The 14,260-nt window shown below is 35.7% G+C and overlaps 1 protein-coding gene across 1 annotated transcript in view; it reads left to right on the forward strand.

The window, feature by feature from the left end:
- STMN2 (stathmin 2) overlaps nucleotides 1-14,260 on the forward strand; it is a 178,680-nt gene that overhangs the window by 86,272 nt on the left and 78,148 nt on the right. The gene's annotated exons all lie outside the window — the stretch shown is intronic.

A 14,260-nucleotide genomic window follows, 5' to 3' on the forward strand; every position in this document is an offset into this window, starting at 1 on the left:
ACTATGTGAAAATGTATTTTTACAAGTATAGACATAAATGCAGAATCATTTTTATATTGTGTTTTTGGTATTTATAAAATATAATCCTTTTCCTTTGTTGTGTGCTATTTTTCCTTACTGAATGCAAAAAACATATCTACAGAATAAGTAGCTGGATATAATGAGTTTCCACTGGGATTTAGTGTATTAATAATCTAATTGCATCTTCCATGAATAGATGCAACGCCTGCTCTCATTTTGTCCGCCTGCCTCCATTACATGGGAATTGAAGTTTGTTCATGTGGAAGGAACACTGGAAGGAAAAGAAATACTTTTGCATTGCAATGTAAATGTATCACCCTTTACAAAACTCTAATAAGCAAGTGCTCTGACTGAATGGTTTAATCTTTGTTGAAAATATATTAAAAACTATCTTGTAAATATTAAGCCAGCACCCTGGTTAATGTTCTTTCTGGGAATGAGGCTAATTTGCAAAGAATGAGAAAAGAGATAAATGGCGCTGAAGGAAAGATGTGAAAATCTAGGCACAGCAGGGGAGATGCAATACAAAAGAAGCAGAAATAACAGTAACTATTGACCGACATCACCAGACCATTGGGAGAAGGGAGTGGGAACCTGGACAGCGATAATATCACTAGCAGTCACAATAAATGTTCTTTCTCATATCGTAGGCCACTTAATTCTAAAATTGCTGCTGGAATTTGGGATTCAGTTTTTATTTGTTTTTAATTTCCTATTGTAAAATTGCTCTTCTGGAATTATATTAATTTGCTTAATATTTCCTCACTGCTCCTTGTATAACATGATAATTTACTAGTGTAATCTTAAAGTTTACAATTAGTAAATAAGTAAAGGAGTTAAACTAGGTGCAATCAAGTAGGAGTTTGCCAGGAAACATAAAGAAGTTAATTTGGGTGCCAAGAGTTTGGCTAGTATGTATAAATATACATATACGCACACAAGCACGCAGACAGAGTATACATGTGCCTACAATGTTAAATTTATATGATGAATGAAGGCAGATATACGTGTCCCAGGATAATGTTGCAGGATCCAATCTGGGTTGGTCACCAGGACCAAAGATTTAGTCTTCTGAGCTTTTGGACTAATGCTGGAGGCAATCCTCAGGGAACTTCTCTTTAAAAGAGTCTGTGTATGCTAGTCTCACTGACCAATCCAGATTGGATCCTTAAATTTATTTGTACAAAGTTAAAGGTAAAGGTTTATCCTGTCTAATTGTGTCTGACTCTAGTAGGGAATGCTCATTTCTGTTTCTTAACTGAGCATTGTCTGAGCATTCTGTTTCTTAACTGAGCAATTTCAGCATTGTCTGAAAACATTTCTGTGGTTATGTGGCTAGCATGACTATACGCTGAAGGAATACTGTTACCTTCCCACTGAAGTGGTACCTATTTATCTATTCACATTTGCATGCTTTCAAACTGCTCAGTGGGTAGGAATCTACAAAATCTACAAAATCAACTTTAATCATGACAACCAATTCTATATGAGATCATGTCATTTAAAAACCAGGATCCACGAACCGGCTGGCAATCAAATGCTACAATCCCAAATTCTTAATCTCCACCCCCACTGTCACTAAACAGCACCAGTTTGATTGGAGCAACACAAAAATCATCAGCCATGCTACCACCCACCACGCTCATGAGTTCATCAAAACCTGGCTCTCTACAGTAGATCCATCAACAGACACATTGACCTATAATCGGTCTATGAACCCCTCAGAATTGAAATCAAGCGCACCGCCAACAAGAGACAGCACCAACCCTCAACCAAACCATGCAACTCCCCCACACACACACCAGCAGTTCGCCTCCCAATGAATCTGACCTGCAGGAACCTTCCTATCAAGACACCCATCAAAAGACTCAGTGATGACTTACACCTGACCCATCACAAGACCCATCACAAGACCCTCACTTGACACACCCACATCTGAAGCTGACAACTCCTAAACTCTGCTGAAGGTGTTATGTAGCCTGGTAATGAAACATTTGGAAACCAACCCACAAACTTGAAGAACGAACCTTCACCCTCATCCTACACCTAAGCTACAGATACTCACCACTATTGCAGACAAGGCCTAAACATAATAAAATGACCTAGACATAATAAAGTGTCAGGAAAAGTAAAACAGCTAACTTTGGTGGCTTCAGAGATCTGTAATGGGAAAAAGTTTGAAGCTTCTCCTCCAACAATTGTATGACCTGGCAGTGTGAATAGGTTTCCTGGATTTATAAGAGAATCAGGAACTAGGGAACTCTAGAAGTGATTTCTTCCAAAGAATAGAAAGACAAGATATGAAATTTAGAATCAAAGATGATAGAGAAAGCTGCTGAGCTGGAGGGCAATAATACATATGCATACACACACAAAGAAAAGAAGAAGGTAAGAAAAATTTAGAGAGCAACTATTATGGAAAATAAGAAGAAAGAAAAGAAGAAGAAAAAGAGTTTCCAATTTACAGAAACGAAGAGGAAAAGAGAAAAATATTTAAAAGAAAAATGTAAAAGGAAGAAAGAATAAAGTTCTAGCTTAAGACATCATGGTTTATCACAACTGCACAGCATGGATTTGAAATAGGTATTATGTGAAGTTGATATGATTATTAAAGCAGAGCCGCTTTTCATTGGGATACTTAATTCAAAGCAGTTTTCATCTGTATGCTGCCATTTTGAGATATTATTGGAAAGTAGACATGATTTAACAGATTTAACAGACAGATAATCAGAGTTGGGGGGGGACCTCGTAGGTCATCTAGTCCAACCCGCCCAAGCGGGACCCTACACCATTTCTGACAAATGGCAGTCCAATCTCTTCTTGAAAGTCTCAAGTGATGTCCCACAACTTCCGAGGGCAAGCTGTTCCATTGGTTGATTGTTCTCACTGTCAGAAAGTTTCTCCTTATTTCCAGGTTAAATCTCTCCTTGTTCAGTTTCCATCCATTATTCCTTGTCTGGCCTACAGGCGCTTTAGAAAATAGCTTGACCCCTTCCTCTCTGTGGCAGCACCTCAAATAATGGAAGATTGCTATCATGTCTCCCTGGTCCTTCTCTTTACTAGAGTAGCCAAGCCCAGTTCCTGTAACCGTTCTTCATATGTTTTAGTCTCCAATCCCCTAATCATCCTGGTTGCTCTTCTCTGTACTTTTTCTAGAGTCTCAACATCTTTTTTATAATGTGGTGACCAAAACTGGATGCAGTACTCTAGGTGTGGTCTTACTAAGGCTTTATAGAGTGGTATTAGTACCTCACTTGATCTCGATTGTATCCCTCTGTTAATACAACTTAGGGTTGCATTAGCTTTTTTGGCTGCTGCTGCACACTGCTGGCTCATATTTAACTGGTTCTCCACTAAGACCCCAAGATCCCTCTCACAGTTACTGCTATTGAGCCTGGTTTCACCCAGTCTATATGTATACTTTTGGTTTTTCTTGCCTAAGTGTAGGACTTTACTTTTCTCTACATTGAATTTCATCTTGGTAGATTTTTTTTTGAGATCTTGGTGTTCACAGAATTCATTTTTCTTGTAGACATTTCATTATCAGGTTAGATAGCATCATTAATGCATGCCGCGTTGAGTTTGATAGCTGTATTTGGGGTGTGTTTCTTCTTGATTGTTTATCTGGTGTTGTTCCCTGCTTCTCTGGTGTTGGCCACTAGAAGGATGTTCCTTTCTGAAGCAACCAACCCTTCTTGAAGAAAACAGACAGCTGGAACACATCCTCCCTGCTAACCAATACTTTAAAGAATCATCAAGGAAAAGACCACACCTCAACCAAGACTGTCAGAGCAAGTTACCATATATAATCTGCCAGAAAATTCCATTCTCACCCATAAAATTCTTCGTGGCATCAGTCCTAGCTGTTTGAGAGATGTTTCCACATATCCAATGAAGTCAACTAGCTTTGGGTCCCATCAATTGAGCAATATCATTATCTGGAACCCACAAAGAATGCCTTTTCAGTGATCACATATGACTTCTGAAAATGATATCTCCCTGGAGATCCATACTTTTCCCATCTTTTCATAAAATGTTAAAATCCTGGTTTTTTTCCCAGGCTTTGGATTAGGATAATGGAAGGAATGTGGATGCTGGAACTCAATTAAAATCTACAGGGCCGAATGAGTTTCATTCAGTCAAGAACTGCCAGCTTTCCATGTAGAAAAATTGTCAACAATGATTGAAAACAAGTAATATCAAAGGAGCAAATAATATCAATGGTTGCCAACCTGCCATAGGAGACAAGATTAAAAGAACTAATAATAGATCTTTATCACTGCAAGTATCTTTACATAAACACACAACCGTACTTGTATTCAGTACACTTGTATTCAAGTGTAATGAATATCCCTGTAGTTAACATTTTTCCTTCTGTGATTTTTACAGGATCACACCTAAATGCACAGATATGAATATTGATAAAATGTGGTGTTTAGGGTCCTAATGGCCTGAAGATATATGATGTTGTCCCTGAAAAGGAATCATATTTATGGGGCCTTGAATTGCTAGGCAGGAAATTGCATTCAAATGTGGCAAACATTTTTTCTCTCAGTCCTACTGGATTTATATTATTATAATTGGTCCACTAAGTATAAAAATGGAACTTTAAATATGCTGAAAAGGTACAAATAAAGAAAGAACTAGAATAGATCTCTCTGTAATTTTTCAACCATCATGTACTGTTAAGTTCTGTATTTCCCCAAGCAATAAATGCCGTATCTTAGCAATTTTGCATCACACATTTAAATCTTTCTTTTAGAAATGGCATATCCTTACCAGTACAGGGGGAAATACTAGCACATATGTGTGAGGGGAACCTTTACCTTTACCTACCACCACAAAATGTACGATTTTAGTGGTATAATAATTGACTAGCTAAGTAACTAGCGTGGGCATGGGCATAGGAGGTCGTTGGATACGAGTTGTTGGATATGAGACGGCAAATAAATTCCCTAAATAATTACATTAAAAGAATAAATAGAAGAATAAAAATATTTTATAGGACTTCTTGTCTTATCTCTTTTTCTCTGTATATGGATACATACAACTCTTTTGAAAAACAAAATATTTTGCTACAAAACAATATGCTCTCTCCTTTGAAGTATGAACAAGAGGTAAAATCTTTAAGAAACCTTTTTTAAATTACTAATTCAGCTTTATTGCTTTGGGCTGATTATAATTAGGGCCTGTTTGATTTGGGTTGCCATCACAGCAAAAAATAATTAAAGTCAGAAATTTCCATCAATAAGTGCCATTAAAATGAATACCGTGTTTCTCATATAATAAGGCTGGGTCTTATTTTTTTTGAGCCCGAAAAAATGGCTAGGCCGTCTTTTCGGGGTGACTAATCCCCCCTTGCATCTTTGGGCGGGCGGGTAGCGATGGCTTGGATGTTGACCTCAGCATTGGTGGGGCACTTCATATTGGCTTAATTTCATTTCATGCCTATAAAACATGCTGGGACTTCCTATTGGGGGAGGCCATATTGTTGGAGAAACAGGGTAGTAAATGGGCATGGTGCAATTGTGATTATCTAGCTTTTTTTTAGAAATCTCTCTGTCTGCAGATTTCAGAAAGAATGATGATGTTACTTATTATTGATAAGATAGTAAAACAATATATTAATAAAAGTGACCAATATTTATAAATGCAGTCAACAAGCCTCCAAATTCCAAACATACAATTATTGGATTATGATCCATTATTGATGTGCAGTTTGATTTTTAATAATGAAAGAATGTATTTTCTTTTTTTTTAAAATGTAATCAATACTCATTTCAAGCAATAAAACAAGACTAAGATATTTCCTGGAAGCTGTTTAAAGATTTACCATTATAAAGAAGATTTATGTTCTTTTTAAGTGTGAATTGCTAACTATTTTTAAAATATACAGTAAAATATAGTTATAATGACTGACAAAAAAGAGACCATATAAAAATAAAAATTTAAGCATCTCACAAATCTGTTTTAAATTAGCCAAACAAAATAATCTGTATTACCTGATTGAATTTCTATATTGTATGTTAAGGATTTCTAAGTGCTTTCCACATACAAATGATAATAATAATGCAGGCTGAATTAGACACACCAGCTCCAGTTATCTTGATCAATATTTAAACCAGAAATATTGCAAAATTATTTCCTGAGTATTCTTGACATAAGCTAAATTGCATTGATTATTTTCTTTTTTTATTCTACCACACTACCACTGCTTTATATGAGTTCTACAAAAAGCCCTTCAAAACACAAATATGAAATCAACCATACTGTAGCAGCTGATAAAGAAGAAAAATGAATAATTCATAATGCATTGCATTGCCAAATATCTCCTCTCTATTCAGGAAGATCTTGTTCGCAAAATTAGTTAGTATGAATAGAAATCCCCAAAGAATTGTCCACCAATTTAGAATATCTGAAAATATATCTTGCTTGGCAGCAGGCTGAGGGTGCAAAATACAATGGTGCAAGTCTAGTTCTTCTCCTTTTTCCTTTCCTACTTTAAACATTTTTACTTTGAACATTGGAATTTGTTTTTTTCTTTTAATTTTTTTTTTAAAACAAGTTTTATTAATTTTCAAAACACACAAATCATCATTATCCATTACATGTTTAAACCTTTTTCCATTATAAATTTAACAAGTCAGATAAATTATAATTCTGTTTTAAACCATTTCCATATAAACATACAAAAACCTCTTATTCAATTTCTCTTTACTTCTCTTTACTCTTATTCAATTTCATTATTATTATTTCATCTATTTCTTTCTGACTTATTACCATTATTCTCATTCTATATTTCTGCAAGGTTTTATTAATTCTCACAAAAAAAACAAACATATACACACAACACACAAAACATAAAAAAATATTTTTGGAAAGTAACTTGGACCCAGGTATCTCTCTCTTCATGGACTTCAATTATATTCATGCTCATCTTACATATCATTACTTATTTTATTTACCATTCTAAGTCTTCTATATTAACTTCTCCACATATTTCACTCTTCTTAATTCTATCTTAATTAATCATCTTAATTTGAGTCATTATATTTGTATCTTTTGTCCATTCTTTATTGTCCCTTTGTCTCGTTCCTTATAAAAAAAAAAAACAGAAGTTTCTCCTGAAATCACTAATCAGAGTATGATGCCTTTCTATCTCCCCCTAAATTAATCAAATTAACCTTTAAAATAATGCCCAATACCCAATCCGATTTTGCTTGGTACATTCTATCTAAATAGTACATCCAGAATAATTAAATACATAGTTAAACAATAGATCTAAATATTAAAAACAAATACTATAATATAAATTTTATAATAACATCAATACCATAATCTTATTAAACTCTTTAATTAAAACTCGATATTCTAAACCTCCCTCATATTATTAAATTTTAAAACCAATCATTATTAAACATTTCAACATTTTAATCTCTTATCAACTCTTAAACCATTTAAGTTTTCTATTTCTAGTACAATACTACAATATCATCTTATGTACCTTGCAAAATCTTTTTGAAGAAATTATACTTTATCCTTTATCCCTAAAAAAAATTCCTTTTTTTCCACCTTTTCCTTTCTTTCTTCTCCCAACAAACCTTTCTACCCCCTCTTCTAGCCTCTGCCTTACTGGCTTCCCTTCTCTGTCGTGTTCCTTTTCCCTTTTGTTTACTATCATTATATTGATTTCGCACCTTTATTTTTCCCTTTCTTAAGTGTTTTTTTAAATCTTAAGTCCTTTATTTCTCTTCCTTTCCCTCTTCCTTCTTTCTTGGTCGAGTTCTGAAATTTATTAAAAATGGCTTCCTCTCCTTCTTCTTCTTCTGCTGTCTTCATCTGTTGTAATGTTTGTTGATAGTTAATAAGCGCCATTTCTAAAAAAGGAAGGCTTCTTTCAAACCAGCTTTACCATTTTTTTTTTGCTTGTTCATAATCTTTTCTCAGTTCCTCAATAGAAAGAGCCATTATAAATCTTTTCTTTTATTTTCCCCCTTCTTTCTTCTTACAACAACCAGAATATTCCAAAGAAAAATAAAACAGTCCCAAAGTTATCAATCAGTCCAAACCAAGGCAGAGTTCTCACTTTCTCCTCCTGGGGTAGTATCAATCAGGGAGAAAGAAAGTCCAAATCTGTTTCTTAAAATCTTATTGCAATATATTTTAATCTTCAAGTCCTTAAGGCATCTCCTCCAACAAAGTCTTAGCATACAAATATTTTTTTTTTAGTCCTCTCTCTTCCCACTCATCGCTTAAAGCCAGTTTTCACCTAAAAAAATAGGTTTCTTAATATCCACTTATTTATTCCGTAGGAAAAGAGGGTAAGCTTTCCTTTCAGCACCACCAAACTGCCGCTTTTTTCCTCTTCTAGAAGGTATCATTCAGAAAGTCATACTTTTCAGGAATTTTGTTAAATATGTCTTAGAGTCCTAGGAACCAAGAAAACTTTCTCCTTTCAGTAACTTTCTCCACTTCCTCCCTGCGCATTCTTACCCGGCTGCTGGCTTCTTTGTGGCGGCACATTACGGACCGCCGCTGCACCCTTGGGAAAAGGTGGTTCTGCTGGCGGGGAGGGGTCTGCAACACCCCAAACCCTCTCCGGATCCCCTACCTTCAGCTGCCCCTGCAGGGCAGCCTAGCCCCGTACCCATCCGGATCGGAGCCCCAAAAGCGGCTAGCGCAGCAGGGATCGCGCAGCTTCGCGAATCCCCTGCCGCTCACGGCTTGGGCTAAACCGGAAGTCAAGGGAAACTCCCCAAAGAATTGTCCAATCCAATTTAGAATATCTGAAATTATACATTCTTGCTTGGCAGCAGGCTGAGGGTGCAAAATACAATGGTGCAAGTCTAGTTCTTCTCCTTTTTCCTTTCCTACTTTAAACATTTTTACTTTGAACATTGGAATTTGTTTTTTAAATTTCACATTCATTGACATTTAGCTTTTTACAGAAGTTTTACAGCTATTTATCCAAAGCTGCTGCTTCTCTGGATTTATGGCACTCAATTATTGCTTCGTGTTAAATGTTAAGTTTTTTTTCCTAAATATTAAAAAAAGTTATGCATTGTACACAATAATATTGAATAGAAATTAGAGATGAACTTACAGACCAAACTGTATTGAGCCCAAGACAGAATCTTGAAGTAGCCCACTGCATGTTTCCCTCCACATAGATGTATTCCATTGAAGACCACACCCTGAGTGTGGTTGGTCAGCCAACTACAAATCCATCTGGTAGTGGTACTATGTATTCCACATTGTCCTACCTTACCAACAAGCAGGCTGTGATCTTCTTTGTTAAGTGTCTTACAGAATTTCTTTATCCACTAATTTAGCCACTTTAGACGAAGGCAGTAAGGTTTGTTTGACATGACTTGCTTTTAACAACCCATGCTGGCTTTTAGTGATCACCTTGTTTATTTCTAGGTTTGCACAAAGCCGCTGCTTAATTATCCTTTTCAAATTTTCCCCAGGTATTGGTGTCAAGCTGATTAGTCTGTAGTTTCCTAGATCCACATTTTTCTTCTTTTTGAAGATTGGAACCACATCAGGTTTTTTTTTCAGTCCTCTGAAGCTCCCCATGCTCCAAGAGCTTAAAAAAATTCATTCAGTGGTTCCAAGATCACATTTGACAGCTCTTCAGAACCCTAGCCTAGAAACCATCTGGTCCCAGAGATTTGAATTCATCTAAGTGGCTAGGTGTTCTCTTGCCTATTTTGACCTGCATTCCTGTTTTGTCTCCCACAGTGCTACTTTTGATAATGTGGACTATTTTTTTTCTTTTTGAGTAAAGTAAGATGCAAAGAAAGAATTAAGCAGATCTGCTTTCTCCCTGCTATCCACCACCTCCTTGCCATCTTCTTCCATTAGTTTATTTTATTATCTCATTTTTCAGAGTTTTTCTCTCTAGGATTTCTATCCATGGACTCCTTCCTATTCTTTCTCTTAATTAATTGATGTTCATAAACTGATGTCTAAAATACTAATTTGATTTTGTTCAGTTTCTTGTGCCTGCATTATGGTGAACTCTAGTATGACATGGTCACTATCCCCCAAAGTTCCTACAACTTCCAATTCCTCAACCATCTCATCCCCATCAGTAACAATTCAGCATGGCTGACTCTTTCGTTCCTTTTTCCACCTTTTGGATGCCAAAGTTCTTGACCATTTAATCTCAAATGCTTGTTCCTTTATTTTTCTCTTTTTATTTTATATACTCATTTATCTAAGTGGTAGCTTATTAAAAATTGTATGCAATATGTAGTAGTAATGAAGAACGTATGTACTACCCATACAGATCACTTTGGTGTTTCAAAATATTAATTCATACAGCCTCATATCAAAGTAAAATATATGAAGAATAAAAAGATTACAATTTCTTAGCAATATTTACAAACTTCAATGTTTTGTTATATTAATAATTTCCCTGCTAGAGAGCAATGATTAAAAACAGCTGTGTTTTATAGGAAACTAAAGCCCTTAAAGGATAACATTTAAAAATTATATGTTGCATGTAACTTGCAAAAATAGATCTCTATCTTAATAGCTATTATGCAAAAAATGAAGCTTACTTCAAGTCTCCTTAAAGGCAGAGAGCTATAGCAATATAATGTCCAAAGATGCATGAATATTAGAATATTCATTAGTTATTGATTTTAGACAATTTTAGAGGATTATAGTGCAATACTTGATTATCTTGGTAATTATGCTCTCATTTTGCCTCTAGAGAAAAAAATGTGTTTTTAGTTTATAGAACAATCAAAAGATTGCAGTGACATATACTACTCTTAGCCTTTCTTATTCAGACATGGAATCAGATATCATATCAAAGTTCTATTAAGTATTAGTATAAATTGGTAGCAATTCATAACTACAATGTGCTGAGTAAGAAAGACAGATCCCAAGAAGAAAAGAAAAGAGGGGGGAAAGAACAAGAAGGGCAATATTAAGATAAATGTGAAAAGAGAAATCTCTGAAATAGAACATAATATTGAGACCTGCATTACCTAAACTATAGACGGTATTTTAAGAGAAAATCTACCTATATCAATGGGAACAACTTTGTCATGCTAACTTGTAATAGAACTTGAGGGTATGTATGTATGTATGTATGTATGTATGTATGTATGTATGTATGTATGTATGTTTTGAATTAATCAAATACTGAAACAGAGGTAGTGAAGATTTGCTTGGAATAATAAAGAGTGGTTTCAATTATGCTTGATATTAGCTTACTTTATATATTTATTTTTTAACCAAAGTTATATTGCTGCCCATCTAACCAAAGCAGCTGTGGCTATATTATTATGGCTTAGTGTAATATGTAATATACAGCCTATGATTTCTTTGGGGCTTCTTAGCTTATTTGTACTGTTTCCAAACCCCCATCCACCCCCAAATTCGAAACAATCTCGCAAGCAAGGAATTGGTCAAACCAGTCATAATTACTTTGATTGTTAGCAAGACTAACTTTAGCTGATACAACCAGGTGCACACACACACACATATTAATATTTGGGTGAGGGAGGAAAGATTATGTTGATGTTGGGTTAACATAAATGGGAATGAACAAAGAATGGTGGGGTAGTTTGCCAAGAAAATATAATCCCACTAAAGATACTCAGGAGTACAGGCAGCAGCAATACAGGAAGATTTTGGAGGTGATAGTTTTAGTGATGACAGCAAAGACACAATTTCATACTGCACAGGAAAAGGCAATGTTAAAGCACACATGTATTTTCCCAAGAAAACACATGGTTTCATAAAATAAAGTGATTGATGCCCTGCTGTCTGATGAAGGTTTCTCAGAACAGATGGCACCACTCAACAGGCGCAAATAAACAGCTGAGTCTTCAAAAGTGTCAGGTTTTGCATTATTTCCCTCTGCTCGATTGCTTCTTTCCTTCTTTTGCATTGGCTTTCCTCCCTCCTGCCCTTTCAGAGCCAGGCTGTTTTTCCTCTTGGCTCTTCAAGCTTGATCCTTCCCGCCTTTCTTCATTGCTTCCCCAATCCAGTCTCCTTATTTCTTTGCATGTCCAACCTGACCCTGGCAGGGCTCAAAGAAAAATTGGTTTCAGTTCAATAGACTACAGAATCTTAAGAGCTTTATGAGTTAACAATTACACATAGAAAACGTTTACAAGTTCAAAATGAAACAAATTTAATTTCTGTTTTGCACACTTTCACATTGGAAATCAACAGATAAATTACATGGTTTTTACAATTTGTTCCAGTTCTGTTCCGCAAAGCTTATCTACCTGCCATGCCACTAGATTTCTTAGATTCCACAGTCAGAATTATGGATTGTGAACATGGCAGCTTTCATCAAAAAAGAGTGCGACTCTATGTGGGGCTTTCTAAATTTGCAGAAAAAAAATTAATGTGCAATAGAAAATAAAATCAAGATATTTTCAGATGAATTAATATATAAATTACATACACTGGTGAATTTATATATTTTTAATATCAGATAAGATTTGTAACTTTTATAATTTAAATGATGTGCCACGGGAAAAGATAATGGTCCATATGTAGCTCTTCATTGAGGATCAGTAAGGGCACTAAAATTAGGAGCTTTGTACAGTTTAGAATGTAAATTTCAGGTGAAGGAATCATAGAGAGGGACAGATAAAAATAAATAATTATAATGTGAGCATGAGCTTTTGAAAGGCTAAAATAAAACAATTTTAAGAAAGATTTGACATATTTTATGGAAAAGGCTATGAGCCATTGAGAATTTTTTAAAAGAATCATTCTGAGGTCATTTTGAGGTACACTATACAAGGATAGAAATAATATACTGTTTGTTCAAAAGCCTATTCCCAATGACCATCTTTTGCCAACCTTTTGGACCTCAGGGACCACCAAACTCATAATTTTAAATCCCATGGAGCAGAGACCCTGGGAAAATCTCCAAAAAAGTCTGCAGGAAAATTCCCCACCCTGTTTTCCTACCAATCGATCATTCTTTATTTGGGATCACAGGATACCATCTCCAGCTCCATTCTCAGGGGGAGAAACAGAGAGAGAAAGACTTTTGATTTCATGCAAGGAAAGCAGCAGAAGCAGCAGAAGTCTTTCTTTCTCTCCCCCAAATTCCACCAGAAATGAGTCTTTGCCGGCGCAGCCTCTTGGAGCAGGATGCCTTGTAGGGTCCCAAAGACTCATTTCTGGCAGAGTTTGGGGGAGAGAAAGAAAGACTTCTGATGCTTTCCTTGCATGCAGCCAAAAGAAGAAGAAGAAAGAAGTGGAAAGAAGCAGCCCGGTGGCCAGGCAAGGTGCATGGGATGAGTGGGGCAAGTTCCCCCCCTCTGTCCTTTCCTCCCTGCCCTCACCACCTTGTGTTGTTCGCAATGCAAGCGATGTAAGCCTTGTGTTCCCATGGGTTATGTGGACAGCACAGCCTTGTGTTCCCGCCCAGCCTGGATTTATTGCTTTGGGGAGTGCTTTGGAGGTGACATTTCTCTGTGGACCACCAAAATTTTCTCGCAAACCACCAGTGGTCCCCAGCCCACTGGTTGGTGACCACTGGTCTAAGTTTTGGAGAGCATAGATGCCTATTGTGAATGAACAGAGTAAAGATAAATGGTTTAAAAGTGCAATCACTGGTTACAAACCAAGCAACTTTGCTTAAATTGCATACATTGTGATATAAAATGGTTTAAAACAGTTAACTGCTGGTTCCTGTACTAAGAAAACATGCTTAGTTTTTATACATAAAAATTTTCAAATAATTTTACGAATATGACTACAAGTTAAAAAAACTGCTTAGTCAAAAACTTCTACTCGTATAAGAATTGCTATATCAAAGAAACTTTTAAAAGCAGAAAGACTATTTAATATTTTTCTATTTCACTACAGACCCATAACAAAATCCCATGAGAAATAACCATTTCCTTAATTACTTTATTTTTCATGTCTCTTTTCTTCCTTCAGTTTCACAGTTTAAGTTTCTGGAGCCAGGAATTAGTTTTCATATACTGAAAAATACCATTCATACCAACTGAGATAACACCAAGTTTAAAAATCTTTAGTCATCAATAACAGATGTCAGTGCCTTTCAATTATTAAAGGAATATATAGCAGTTCCTGAACAGATATCTATCCAAGCTTCAAGCTATTTTTTTCACTGCACTTTTCAAAGGGAAAAAGAAAAACCTCCCACCAGCATATTTTCCCCCCAGGAAAAAGATGATCACTAATCAGGATAGCATCAGAATTTAAAATACTCAATTCTAGATTG

The sequence above is a fragment of the Notechis scutatus genome, chromosome 3 (assembly GCF_049901735.1).
Source record: "Notechis scutatus isolate UNSWTSFEM ecotype Mainland chromosome 3, rNotScu1.2, whole genome shotgun sequence".
In the NCBI taxonomy this organism is placed as follows: Eukaryota; Metazoa; Chordata; class Lepidosauria; order Squamata; family Elapidae; genus Notechis; species Notechis scutatus.